This window comes from Mus caroli, unplaced genomic scaffold (genome assembly GCF_978045245.1).
Source record: "Mus caroli unplaced genomic scaffold, Mus_caroli_1 scaffold_5, whole genome shotgun sequence".
NCBI classification, from domain to species: Eukaryota; Metazoa; Chordata; class Mammalia; order Rodentia; family Muridae; genus Mus; species Mus caroli.
The window spans coordinates 15062659-15077684 of record NW_028227260.1 but is presented as its reverse complement, the minus strand read 5'-3'; positions in this window follow the sequence as shown (position 1 = coordinate 15077684).

The window sequence follows — 15026 nt, the reverse complement described above, 5'->3', positions numbered from 1 at the left end:
AGGAAATTTAAAAATAAGAGAAAATAATGGATAATGGTCAAAGGATTTGGGACTTTAATATCTTAGCTCAATATACCACTACCTTTCAATTGTATATACACACATACATGCATATACATATCTATTTACATTTTTAAGGATAATTCACAGGGCCAAGTGTGATTCTTTGCAGATATATAAAACTGACTCTTTATTCAAAAATTAATGTAATCCATCACACCATCAAGATAAGCAGGAAAGGGGCCGGGAGTGGTGGCGCACGCCTTTAATCCCAGCACTTGGGAGGCAGAGGCAGGTGGATTTCTGAGTTCGAGGCCAGCCTGGTCTACAGAGTGAGTTCCAGGACAGCCAGGGCTACATAGAGAAACCCTGTCTCGAAAAAAACAAAAAAAAAAAAAAAAAAAGATAAGCAGGAAAATATATAGTTACAACAATGCATACATTAAAACATACACAATCAAATCCAATGTCCATTCATGATGAGCCAAAGCTTCAAGCAATGAAGAAAATAGTGCAACTCTCTTGACTTAGTAAGATTATCTGGAGAAAAGTAAACAGCCAAGATACTTAATGTTAAGAAGTTAGAACTTGATTCTGAAATTTATGTGCAGTTTCAGAATATGTAAAACAGCCAACACAATATTAAAGGATAAGAACACAGCTGAATGAGGTTTAATTCAAGACTCATTCTAAAGCTGCGGTTCATAAAATGAGGGTTTGGTAAAAGAATAGACAAATAGATCAGAAGAACAGAACAGTATAAACACAGACAACTGATCCTGAACAAATAACTAAAGCAATACAACCAAGCAAAGATCAGGTTTTCAATATCTGCACTAGAGCAATCAGACATTTGACAAGGAAAAAAAGAATCTAGGCAGAGATATTCTCTATTTTTCTAAAAGGGCAATGAGAAACAGCTATCGGCTTCAATAAAACACAAAGCTCTAAACTTCTTAGATAATAGAAGAAAACCTAGATGATCTCAGGAATGTCAATAACTCTTTAAACATAAAAGCCAAGTCACAATCCAAGTAAAGAATATTGGAATATTAGCCTGAACTTTATTAAAATTACAAACTTCTGCCCTATGTAAGAAGCTGACAAGAACAATAAGAAGCTAAACTCTATTTGAAAGAAATATTTTCAAAAGATGTACATAATAAAGGACCATTATCTAAATATAGAAAGGTCTTATAAAACAATAAGAGACTACAGATGTTTTAAATGGCCAGATATTCCTCACCAAAAACTATATACAAGTGGCAATCAGGTACACAAAAACATGTACCATATGTCATAAGGAAAACAGCAATCGAAGCAACAATTAGACACTAGTATATAGTAAAGGAGCCAAAATTTAAAACATTGACAAGAATGTGAAGCAGCAGAAATTGTCATTCATTTTTGATGGGCCTGTAAAATTATAGAGCCTCTTTGGAGGACAGTTTGGTGTTTTTGTTTTTGCTTTTTTATAAAAATAGAAACTTACTATGCAGGAAGGCAATTGTAGACCCTGGAATTTCCCTAAAGGAATTGGAAACATGATTACAAAAACTGCAAACAGATACTGGTAATAACTTTATTCACAATTGCCAAACCCTGTAAGCAACCAATATATCCTTCAGTAGGCAGATGGATAAATAAACTATCACACATTGAAATTATAATATGACTCAGAACTAAATGACAAGCACTACCAGGTTAAAGAAAGATATTGAGGACATTTAAATGTGCATTACTAAGTAAAGTCAATGTGAAAAGGGTACATATTATACAATTCCAACTCTAAACCATTCTCAAAAGACAAAACTACAGAGTAAAAAGATCAGAGGTAGCAGGAGGGTGAAGAAGGATTAGTTTGAGAAACACCACAAGTTATTCTAAAGATGGATATATATTGTAATTATCTAAATCCAGAGAATATACATCTAAGTTGGCCCTCATATAAATTATGGATTTGGGGGATCCTTTAAAAAGTTCATACAATAATAATGCATTAAATAAGTCAATAAATCAAAATAAGAGTCATTCATGTAAGTGGCTGTATGCCATTTTCCCACTGTCTACATACTCGTGTATTAATATCATATACATATAAAGTGAAATTTCCATCTAGTCCCTGCTTTCAACAACCAGCAAGTGATAGCTTTTACATTTCATAAATATTTATCTGTATATAAGGATGTACATATGCACAAACTTTATCTATACAGATAGAAATACATCATAAGTTTCCATTTTAGCAGAAAAGAAGAGATACTATATGCATATATATCTTCTTTAACTATATATTATGTCCTGGGGATCTTTTCATTTCAGGACAAAAAGAATGTCTTAAACAATATTCCATTCTATAGTTGTTAATATGGCCTTTTAAATATCTGATAAACTGCATTACTAGAATAATTTCAAGTTTTATATTTCTGACATACAAATGGTTTGTTCAACACATTTATTAGAAATTCAAAATTTAAAGTGCAATAATCACAGGATGACTTTTATGATTTCTTGAAAACAATTTGTGAAATGTCAGGACTCTTAATCTCAAGAATGTCAAAGTCTTCTTGATGGAATATACAGAGAGTAACAAACTACAGATTACCATCACTACTAACAGAAATGGAATAAGCTCATGCCACGAAGTACCCATAACACATCAACAAGCATGTTGTGTTCTTATGTACTTGTGCTTTAAAACTTTCCCTAGGCAAATGTTAAATCACATAAAGCACACTCTTGTATTTTATTTTTCTGTTAAAATTCTAGGTGTGTGGCTTCAGTTTCTATGGGCATTTTGGGTCATGTTTTCTTTTGTTTCTATTTTCTTTTATAATTGGATATTTTATTAGTTTACATTTCAAATTTTATCCTCTTTCCCGGTTTCCCTTCTGCATACCCCCATCCCATTTCCCCTTACCCTGTTTTTATGAGGGGGCTCCCCCACCCACGCATCCACTCCTGCCTCCCCGTCCTAGCATTCCCCTACACTGGGGCATCAGGCCTTCACAGGACCAAAGGCCTTGCCTCCCATTGATGCCAGATAAGGCCCCTTCAGCTCCTGTCCCAGGGCATCATCTGGAATTGGATTCATGGCTATTCAAACTCTTTCTTTTGTAAGATCAAATTCTCTGCTTTTCAAAAACTTAAAGGTTTTGAAAATCATGCACAGCTATCACCCTTATTCCTTTTGCTGATTAAATCCTAAGCTTAGTTTGGTCTCAAATAAATTGTAGCCATTATTATGAGTATTTTAGACATCAATTGCCTGATAAATTTTACCAAAATGTAGCAGTTTAAGACAATGATTTTTTTTCCTCACAGTTTTGTGGGTAAAGAATTTAGGAAAGGCTCTGCAGAGAAGCTCCTCTATGAGCCATGTGATATTAACAAGGGAACAGGAAGAACTGAGGATCTTGAGTACTAAGAAGACTTCCTGGATACTTCCTTAACATCAAAAACAATCAAAAGACTTAAAGGGGGAAGGACCAAAATCTGTGTCTAAAATACTTTCACTCATATCTGGAAGCTTTAGTTCCTCTTATAGCCTTTGCTTCTCAGCATGGCAGTATATAAGTGAACAGGTTTCTTCTCTGGCAGCTCAGACACCTAAAGGAGTGTTCCTGGGACACGGTATGGAACACACTCCTATCCTTTAGAATAGAGCCCACCACTTAATAGAGATACAAAGCAGATATAATCTATTTTTGTCTCGTAAATATTTAGTGCCTTTTACAGTTATGCTTAGAAATAAAACATCATCATCAAACTTATTTGGGTTGCAAGATGGCATTACTCATTTGAACATGTCTATACAATAACAAGCTGGAGGAAGCACAGTCTTATGAGGTTATGGATGTACCTCATTCATGTAGCAGTGCATGCACATTCAGTGTCTCAAAATTAAATCCTTGCATGATATTAAAACATTGCAGACAGGAGAAATAATAACTGTGAAAGATAAAATAGTATAACATATGGAGCAACTTTAAGAAATTAACAAACTTTAAAAAGTTAGGTTTATACTCTTCCAAAGTGTTCTCTGTGCCTTACAGGGGATGGTATACGTACCTCATTTAACAATACCCACTTATTCTCAGCACGTTGACTAGTTATGAGTCTGTCATCCACAGCAAAACCAACCTCTCTGAACAAGGCTTAGAGCAACACTAATCTATGACTATAAGTGGCTTGTCAGGCATTTGATGTATTCACTTAGAAAACAAAAGCAATGTCTTCCACAGAGGGGCCTATAATCTCCCAAGGTACTAGATATTGACCAGATTTAGAGTAGTAGATGTGATTTCTTCTTATGAAGGGGATTTTAAATCCAATCAGAAAGCATTTGCTAACCACCATTAATAGCCATGCCAGTATTGCACCAGTGGCCCCATCTTGCTTGGCAGGGTAGAACTATGGCACACAGGTTCCACACCTGGATAGAGACTACTGATGATAATCTACCCCAGCAGCCTGCAATAGAACCTTCAGGCACTATAAAAGCTAGCCAGGAGAAAGGAAGCCTCCAGCTCAGTGCCAGGCTGATTTCTCAATGCTCAGAAACAAAGCACGTGCTGTCATCAGCAGTAAGATCTTATCATCTAATTATATTGAGCAAGCAAGAGCAGTAGCAATAGTCTGTGCTGTCTTTGTGGCCTCCGGGGCCATCTGAACCAAAAACTCATAGGGAAGTATCCCACATCTAGCATTGGGACTTTCCTGTAATAATAACCTATAACCTCTGAGAGTAGCTTTATCCACCCACAAAGGATACCTTCATTCAAACTCTTAATTTTAGTTATACCATTCACTCTTCCATCTAATACGTATTTGAACATTTTTTGCTCACACTTTGAAAAATATTAGGCATTACAAAGATTGCAGATCTTATAGTAAGTTAAATCAACACATAGACAAGTATTAGATTTCAGTGTTCAAGAATACTATGGCTACACTATTATATGAAAAATTTCTCTGTGTCTAGTGCTTCCTTTACATACCAGGCAAGCTTGCGGTCTGTCTTTGCTTTCCCTTCTTCTTACTCTTTATCTCTCTGTCATACACACACACACACACACACACACACACACACACACACACACACACACACAGAGGCAAACACTCTACAACTATATATTTAATGTATTCATTAAATAATATAAATCTAAAGATAGAGATTCTCCCCCTGCATCTAACTGAAACAACAGCTCAAACAGTGATCAACTATTATTCATCAAACCCCGAAACAAAAATAAATGCATTCTACATTGAAGTCACATTAGGTTACGAAACAGTCTTCTTTATATCCCCCGTATATGGAAAGAGGAACTAAAAGTAACCCTTGAACAATGTAAGAGGATTGGAAAAACTGACAATACCAGGAGTTCCTCCATGACTTCATCTCTCTAGTATGGATGCTTTCACCAGCCAATGTATCTGCAGCACAAAATACATCAAGACTCAGAGTACCTAAGATGCAGAAAATAAAGCAGACAAAGATGCACTCATGGATAGACATTGAGGTACTTCCTGTGACCCCCTAAGACTTTCTCTGTTCTGGGAATCTGGTACAAAGCATAACTTAAGAGATTCTCCCCAAATATGAACCACTGGAAAACTTATCCTGGGAAGGCTTGTGCTGCTACCACCTGGAGGAGAAGAACCATGAAACTTCATATTGTAATGTTTACACTAATTGGATGCTGAATATTGTGTATATATATATATATATATATATATATATATATATAATTTTTCAAATATCTGTCCCTGAAGATTCTGATTAATTTTGTGTGTCCAAGGTGCAAATTATACAGCTGCACTCTAACAAGTACACTAAAATAATTTGAATATAAGGACTGTATACTTTGAGAAACTAAACACATAAACTTTCCTACTTTCAATATAATAAATTTTCCTTTCTGGCTGTAAAAAAAAACAAAGTTAGGTTTAAGAAAATCTGAGTAGCAATTGTACAATTGGAGATTGAAGGTAGGGAAGGTTAATGCTTTGTTCTACTAGTCACTCAAGTTTGAAAGCTAAAGAACATTCTTTTGGATTCTTCAATAAGCCTTTACCTCTACCTTGGCTGATGACATTCAGTTATCAGATGAGTGAAGAAACAGAGTAGAGGCTCTTACTGGAACCTTCTAAGGATTAGGCCCAGATACAGTGTAAGTCAGTTCCAGCTATAATCATTCCATTGACTAATGACCCCATCTAAGTGCCAAGGAATCTGTGAAATGTATCCATAGGGGAGGGGGATCGCAAATAGATGGTGACCAACTAACATGTATACCGTGATCCACAGTAACTTTTACAGTGTAATATAATGTCTTGCACACCATTACCACCACAGCCACCACCACCACCACCACCACCATCACCCCACTGAGCCAGAAGCTGAAATGAACAAATGGATAAAGGAAAAAAGAAAGGAATGAAGAAATAAAGGAATAAAATTGAGAAAAATAAATGTTTAAATCTTCATCTCAAAAAGAAACAAGGTCAGATCACTTACAGGTTATCCCTTCTGTCATACCCTTGACATGCCATGACACTGGAACCCCAAATTTAAAACAGTGAACTTAATTCTTGATAGCTTCTTAGCTATTAATTAAAATAATTTCTTCCTAGACAATTTAGAATGAGCCAGAATCTTCACGGGAAGGTCAGAGATAAAGTGAAGAAGAATAATTTAAGGACAAAACAGGCCTTTGATTTTCAGGTAGTTTCGAGGAAGCCAAGAATTTTCTTTTGAAGAAAGACGTTTTCCCAACTGATACTGAAAACTGCTGGAGGACATTCACACCAGTGAATCAAAATCTGAATGAAATAATATCTAGAATTCAAACTTCAGATTTACAGATTTATTTGAGTAAGTAGAATAAACAGAATATTTGTGAAACCCAGATGTATTGTTATATAGTATTGATTAAAAACCTTCCATTCATATTTATAAATAACTTCAATATTTTCATGTTTTGTAGGAGATTATGGGTAGTCTATACATCAAGGGGTCCATACATCTGTTGGGATTATGTACAACGGTAGGTATACCTTTAGCTTCTGGTGAGTAAAGGCCAGATATTCTGGCAAATACTGTACAAGTCAGCTCCTCTACAAGGAACAATGAGCACATATGAAATGCCAGTATCAGAGTTGAGAAACCTTCATTAGATACACTTTCTTACTATGACAGTGTCTCTTCAATAGGTTAAAAATTTCAAGGGCCCAGCTCCATTCTCTGTACCTGACTGCAAGAATCGTATACATATTCTCTCCTGATTTTAGTTCCCTCAAAAAGAGAACCTGAGACAAAGCTTGTGACATAGCATGCACTCAGGAAAGTGACCCAGAGAGATTGAAATTTGGGGTGTAAAAAGAAGGAAATAGTAAGGATAGAAAGTTAACCTAAGGGTACATTACTAAGCTATCATTTCTATGGACAATTGGAATTCAATCTTCAGAAAAATTCCCTGAGGGATAATGCAGAAGGTACCTCACAATTATCTGCCCTAGGGACCAATTTGTATCTACTGACTGTCATCCCCCAGTGGTCAGGAGTTTCCCCATGGGTGTTAAATCCCTTTGGGTTCAAATATACACTCAGAACACATAAACTGCAGAGAATCCATGGATCAGATTATTAGTGTAGCTAAGGGAAAATGTTTAGTTTTGACCTGCACACAGCTGGTCGCTAACACAAGGAGACTGGTAGGTCATAGGCTTCAAGATATGTTCAATCCATTCAGTCTACCTATTCATTTTGTAATAGAGTATCAGGCATTGAATTCTCTCTGTGAATGCCTTTAACTGAGTAAGGACAAATTTCCCAAAACTTACCACTCAGATTTACAGAAAGAATCAAGTGATCATTTCCAGCATTTTATCTACCAGTAGTGAGATACTAGTCTACAGAGAGCATGATTTCCTTTTCTGGTAATGTACTGTTGCTATTACCATTTTTTTCCCAAAGATCCCCTGAGTAACATTCAGGGTGCCATAGCTTCCCAGATAATCTCACTATGGTAAAACCTTTCTCTTCATCCATATTCCTTAAGACTCAGGTCTCTAAGAGCCTGGCAAGAGGGGATGGACTGAGAGCTGATGCACACACACCTGCTGCTACCCTTCAGTACCCAAGATTCTGATCCCATAGTGAGCCTACCACTCTATACCCTCCAAATAGCCAAATTTTCAAGTCCTTTTCATATTATGATGTTCAAGAAGCTACGAGAACACTGGTCATTCTGGGGTAAACAGACCTGGACCAGCCTTTCAGTGGCCATGGTGATAAGATCACCATAGTCAACCATTGCTTTCTCTCATCCCAAATAAACTTGCTTTCCTGTAGACTGTATATCTTTTTCCCCAAAGGAAATATTATCTGCATCCATAGTGGCCCACTGTACAATAGAAATTCCTTTCATTTAATGTAGAGTAGGAACATTTGTTGTCATCACTCCTGTGTTAAAGGGCTTCAAAAAATTCCACAACATTACCATATATACAAAAAAGAAATTTACAAGGACAGGGTATTGAGAGTAAGAAAAGCATACATGTCACATGTTTATTCATGAAGAAGGATCCAGGGCCCATCCAGTAGTGGGAGTTTCATATAAGAAAAAAATACTCTGCCCCTTTCACTCTCATCATAGAGCAAATGTGATTTACAAGTGACTGTACTGTACATTCCTGGGCACCAAGGTATTTTGATCTCAGTCCTATCTAAGTATAAGCAGTGCCTAGGCAACACCAGCTGGCTGTATTATGGAACCAAGGGAAACTAAGCTTAGGTACAATGCTCCTATTTGGGAGAAATGGCACTGATTAGATTACGTCAATCATATTTAAGATCATAGTCTGTCTAAAATGTCACTTCCTCATTTCTGAGAAATATAATTATTTATTTCATATTCTCTACACCCTGTTCTGTTTTCCTAGTTATACTGTTAAGAAACATATAAGTTGGTTTTTCTTTGATGGCTCTCTAGTTACCTTCATTATTTAAGGAATGTTATAGCCAATTTGTTAGATAACATGATTAGATCTCTGTATCCAAAATAATCTTATAAGGAAAGATAAAGAATAGATGAGCAAACATATACTAGATACCCAGTGAGAGAAAGGGGGAATGCCTGTCCAGTGGGGTCATTTTCCTGTCTTTATTGTGCAATCTAGCTTCTGACACCTCAGAACCATTGCCAAACACTATCATGTTAGCAATGTCTCAGTGCACAATTTCAGCAAATAGCTCTAATCTTACTGCCAGGAACTCACTCACACTAATATGTACCATTCATATATCCTGCTTAAAGCATTTTCCTTGTTCTGTACACACAAAGAGAAACACACAGAGATACACCAACACAGACATACATGCACATGTGTATGCATGTGCGTGCACACGTGCACGCGCACACACACACACACACCAGTTAAAACTTTCAGATAACTGCACTGATTCCTGAATGGAATATAACCATTGAGGGTATCCATTGTTTTTAAGAAAATAGCTATATCTTGTGCTGTAAGATCGAGAATCGATAAATGGGACCTCATAAAATTGCAAAGTTTCTGTAAGGCAAAAGACACCGTCAATAAAACAAAAAGGCCACCAACAGATTGGGAAAGGATCTTTACCTATCCTAAATCAGATAGGGGACTAATATCCAATATATATGAAGAACTCAAAAAGGTGGACTCCAGAAAGTCAAATAACCCCATTAAAAATGGGGCTCAGAGCTAAACAAAGAATTCTCATGTGAGGAATACCAAATGGCTGAGAAGCACCTGAAAAAATGTTCAGCATCCTTAATCATCAGGGAAATGCAAATCAAAACAACCCTGAGATTCCACCTCACACCAGTCAGAATGGCTAAGATCAATAATTCAGGGGACAGCAGATACTGGCGAGGATGTGGAGAAAGAGGAACACTCCTCCATTGTTGGTGGGATTGCAAGCTTGTACAACCACTCTGGAAATCAGTCTGGCGGTTCCTCAGAAAATTGGACATAGTACTACCGGAGGATCCTGCAATACCTCTCCTGGGCATATATCCAGAAGAGGTTCCAACTGGTAAGAAGGACACATGCTCCACTATGTTCATAGCAGCCTTATTTATAATAGCCAGAAGCTGGAAAGAACCCAGATGCCCCTCAACAGAGGAATGGATACAGAAAATGTGATACATTTACACAATGGAGTACTACTCAGCTATTAAAAAGAATGAATTTATGAATTTCCTAGGCAAATGGATGGACCTGGAGGGTATCATCCTGAGAGAGGTAACCCAATCACAAAAGAACTCACATGATATGTACTCATTGATAAGTGGATATTAGCCCAGAAACTTAGAATACCCAAGATACAAGATGCAATTCGCAAAACACATGAAACTCAAGAAGAACGAAGACCAAAGTGTGGACACTTTGCCCCTTCTTAGAATTGGGAACAAAACACCCATGGAAGGAGTTACAGAGACAAAGTTTGGAGCTGTGACGAAAGGATGGACCATCTAGAGACTACCATACCCGGGGGTCCATCCCATAATCAGCCTCCAAACACGGACACCATTGCATACACTTGCAAGATTTTGCTGAAAGGACCCTGATATAGCTGCCTCTTGAGAGGCTATGCCGGGGCCTAGCAAACACAGAAGTGGATGCTCACAATCAGCTATTCGATGGAACACAGGGCCCCCAATGGAGGAGCTAGAGAAAGTACCCAAGGAGCTAAAGGGGTCTGCAACCCTATAGGTGGAACAACTATATGAACTAACCAGTACCCCCTGGAGCTCGTGTCTCTAGCTGTATATGTATCAAAAGATGGCCTAGTCGGCCATCATTGGAAAGAGAGGCCCCTTGGTCTTGCAAACTTTATATGCCTCAGTGCAGGGAAATGCCAGGGCCAAGAAGTGGGGGACTTTTAGGACAGCACTGGAAATGTAAATGAAGAAAATACCTAATAAATAAATAAATAAATAAATAAATAAATAAATAAATAAATAAATAAGGCAAAAAAAAAAGAAACTAGCTATATGACCATACAGCCCCTTAAAAAAATAATTTCAATTCTAAGTAATTAGATAAGTAAGAATTGTCATCATTGCAAGGAAGTGTTTGTTTTTTGTTGCTAAAATATGGCCTAGGGGAATCAGAAGGAACGATCACTGACTTTTCATACTGTGCTACGGATCAAGGATACATTGACAAGGAAAACATTCCCTCTGTCCACATTTGCTCTCTGGCCACAACACTATGTCCATTAATTTTCTGCCCAGATGACAGCAGGCCTCCTGTTTATCTTGCCCCTCCAATTTTTCCAAATCAGTTACAGCAATCTCCTCGAAAAAGGAAACTGAAAACAAATGCTCAGAAAGGAAAACACAAACAAAGCTTCATTGATCTAGACAGACATGTGCCATCATCAACTCTGACAGCAGCCTTAGAAAAGACACAGCCCAAATGTTTTCCCCTCTATTCCTAAGACACTTAAGATACAGAGGGTAATGGAGGAGAAGGAGACTGGAAAGGAAAAGGAAAGAGGAAGGAGGGAATGTCAAAAGGGAGGGTTAGAGAGAGGGAAGGTGGTGAGGAGGGAGAAAGAGTATGTGAATAATAATGAATAAAACCATAATGCATATTGGGGAGTTTTTTCCAAGTGAAGGATGTGGTGAGAAAATTTTCCATTGTGTTTAAACACTATTGATTTCCAGTATGTTTATAACACAAATGAAATAAACATGAAGAATTGCAGGTGAACAAAACTACATGTCATTTAGACCAGAAGGATGCTGCATCCTAACAGTACATAGAGAGAATCAGTGATCACGTTTTCTTTCAGCCTGTGGTTAACAAATCAGATAGACACCCAGGGCTCTCTAGGTATCATGGTGTGCTAAAAATAATCTCCTTGCCTCTTTATGTAACCAAAAGGCAATCTCATTCAGCTCCTAAATTTAGAGCCCTCAGCAAAGGCCAGTCTGCTGGGGAAGTGGCTGCTGGTGCCAGTTAGCGAAATGACTCATAGCTCTCAGCTAATAAAAATTAAATTTACCTCACTCTGGAATAATGTATGAAGGGATACAGGTATAGGAAACATTTTTAAGAGCCCCAAATATGATAAAGTAAGCTTCACTTTTGTAATCAGGACAAGGGAGGATGAAAGGGGGCCACTTAGACTCAAATTATCTTGTAATAGAAACAAAAATTATATTATATTTATCTGGTAATCTTATGAGGTAGAAATCTGAGAGCATCAACAAAGCCACAGCAGGCACACTGTTCCTATGTGTGCATAAAGAATTGAAGATGGGGTGACAATTTCTGAAGCCAAAACAAGATTTACTGGCTTTGAAGTTTTCCATTAAACAGACACCAGCTTTTCCTCCTCTGACTCATTCTGCTTCCCATCTCCTACACCAGCTCTCACATCTAGTTTATGGGCAAAATTGCATGTGCAGAGATACATACTGCACAATTATCCCTCCCTCATAACTCACCAAGATGACTAAACAATAAAGCTGTCTTTGTTTGTAGTCTCTAATCAAACTATTATTTACTCTGATAATATTTCCATTCATACAGCATACACAGTAACAAACTTAGGGTAATCTTATGGTAAGCAGAATTGTTTTTCAGTAATATCTTGCAATAAGAATTGCTGACAATAGTGGTTGAAATGTTATACTTTCCAGAAGTTTCCTTTGAATTTTGAGAGGTTTGTGATCAAGATGAAAATTGTTTAATTGTGGTTGGGAGCTAGGAAAGCTGGAATTGACTGAAAATATTCTGCTATCTGCCTCAGCAGAATTCACTTAAGTATTTTGAGCCCTTACCTGTAAAATGACACTGGTAATAATAAATATCAGAGCAAAGTACTGCATATTTCAAGTGTAACAGTATATACCCAAAGTACTTTGGAAATTATATCCTACAAAATTGCTTGATATTTTTAATCCCTAACAAATAGGTGGGATATAATATTTATCAGTGTAACCCCTTTTCAAGAGATCAAATATATTTAGGAAATCTTTATAATGAGATTTATAAAGTGTAGGAATACTTATTCCTACACTTAAAAGTAAACTAAAAGAGCTATTTGATTTTTTTGAAAATGTTTCAATATTTTAAGGCATTTTATTAGGTATTTTCTTCATTTACATTTCAAATGCTATCCCCAAAGCCCCCAATACCCTCCCCCCCCCGCCCTGCTCCCCAACCCACCCAATTCTGCTTCCTGGCCCTGGCATTCCCCTGTACTGGGGCATTTGATGTTCACAAGACCAAGGGCTTCTCCTCCCATTGATGGCCGACTAGGCCATCCTCTGCTACATATGCAACTAGAGACACAGTTCTGGGAGGTTTTTAACATGTGGACAAACCACTAGAATCATTGAGAAATTTAAGATTAAGTAAGTACATTGTCTGTTTTTAAAATCACTTCTTACAAACTTTTTTTCTTAATAAAATTGATAAGAACCCCAGATAAATATGCTTGATATTCACATTTTTTTTATTTTCTAAGAAAATCTAGACCTTATGTCAAACAGCCTGTCTTATTGTCAATGAATTCTGGTTATTCTATAGTAAATTTCAGCATATAAGGCATCTTTGTCCAATGATGACACTACAGATATTCAACGGCTGGCTCATTCTAATATGCCTGATTACAAACAGCAAACCCTCACATGAGTAAGTTTTAAAAATGTACATTTGCAATCATAATGCTCTTCTTTTATGTATGCGTCATTTATCTGGAGCTCATCAAGTAGGTAATTTTCATCTTTGCTAATTATGTTTTCTTTGGGGAAGAACACTTAATGTGAGGCCTACTGTGTTACAGTGTTCAAGTGCACAGTATAGTATGACTAACTATAGACACTATGCTATAGAGCAGACCTCTAAATCTTACCCACCTAGCATGACTAAGGCATAATACCTGCTAAGAAACAACTTCCCATTACTTTTGCCCAGGCCCCTAGTAACTATATCTCTACTCTTTGTTTCTGTGAAATGAACTATTTTAGATCTTTTACATAAACAGATTCAGGAAATGTAAGTTTACAGTACTTAATTCGTGTATTTGTATGAAAACAAATTTGGAAATATATCCACAAAGGAAGAAAACATTAATCAAATTCACAACTTGAACTTTTATTTATGCACCCATTCTCAATGCTAATTATTTATTCTAATATAAGCATCTTCCATAACTCAGGCCTGCAGGTAAATATGCTGGAAAGGAAGGAAACCAGACAGTAACAGCTAAAACTGATATCTTTCTTGCATTATAACAAGTGTCATTCTGTACAAATATCAAAGCACTAAATCTTCCTAGCATCGCTCTGAGTAAGGACTATAATTTCCATTTTACGGATGGAAAATTGCAGTGCTGAAAGGTTAAAAACAAATTTTCTAAAGCCTGACAGTCTCTGTTCTGCAGATGAGAAAATCAAACAGGCCCTGAATCTACACTACCCTGCCTGGAACCTCAATTTTCCTTTTTCACATAGGAAGGCTATCTGTGGCCTGCTAACCTTAGCTTAATCCTGCATACAGAGTTGTTCTAGATTCTTATTTTTTCTATTAAGGATAAGTATGACTTATTGAAGATATTTGTGGATGGCCATACAACCAATGGTAGAGTATTCACTTATAACATAAATGAAGTTCCCCTAGGCTAATAACACCATCTTTGTCTGAGAATCAAATATACCACAGGATACTCTACTCAAGTATAATGCACTAATGTTTTTATTTTCTACCTCTGTCTCTTCCTATTTGTGAAGTTTTTGATCTCCAAGTAAGTAAATCAGGAATTTTTTCAGTTTGGTGAATGTGAGCCTACCACCATTCCATAGCTGATGATCACCCTTAAACCTTCCTAAATTTTGCAAGTATTTTTCTTTCTCCACAGCACTTAAAAGTCATAAGGAAAAGCTAATATGAGTAATATGCAAAAAATACTATGTAGCAAAACTAATCTGGAATTTTATTCTGTCTTATCTCTGTCGCTAACT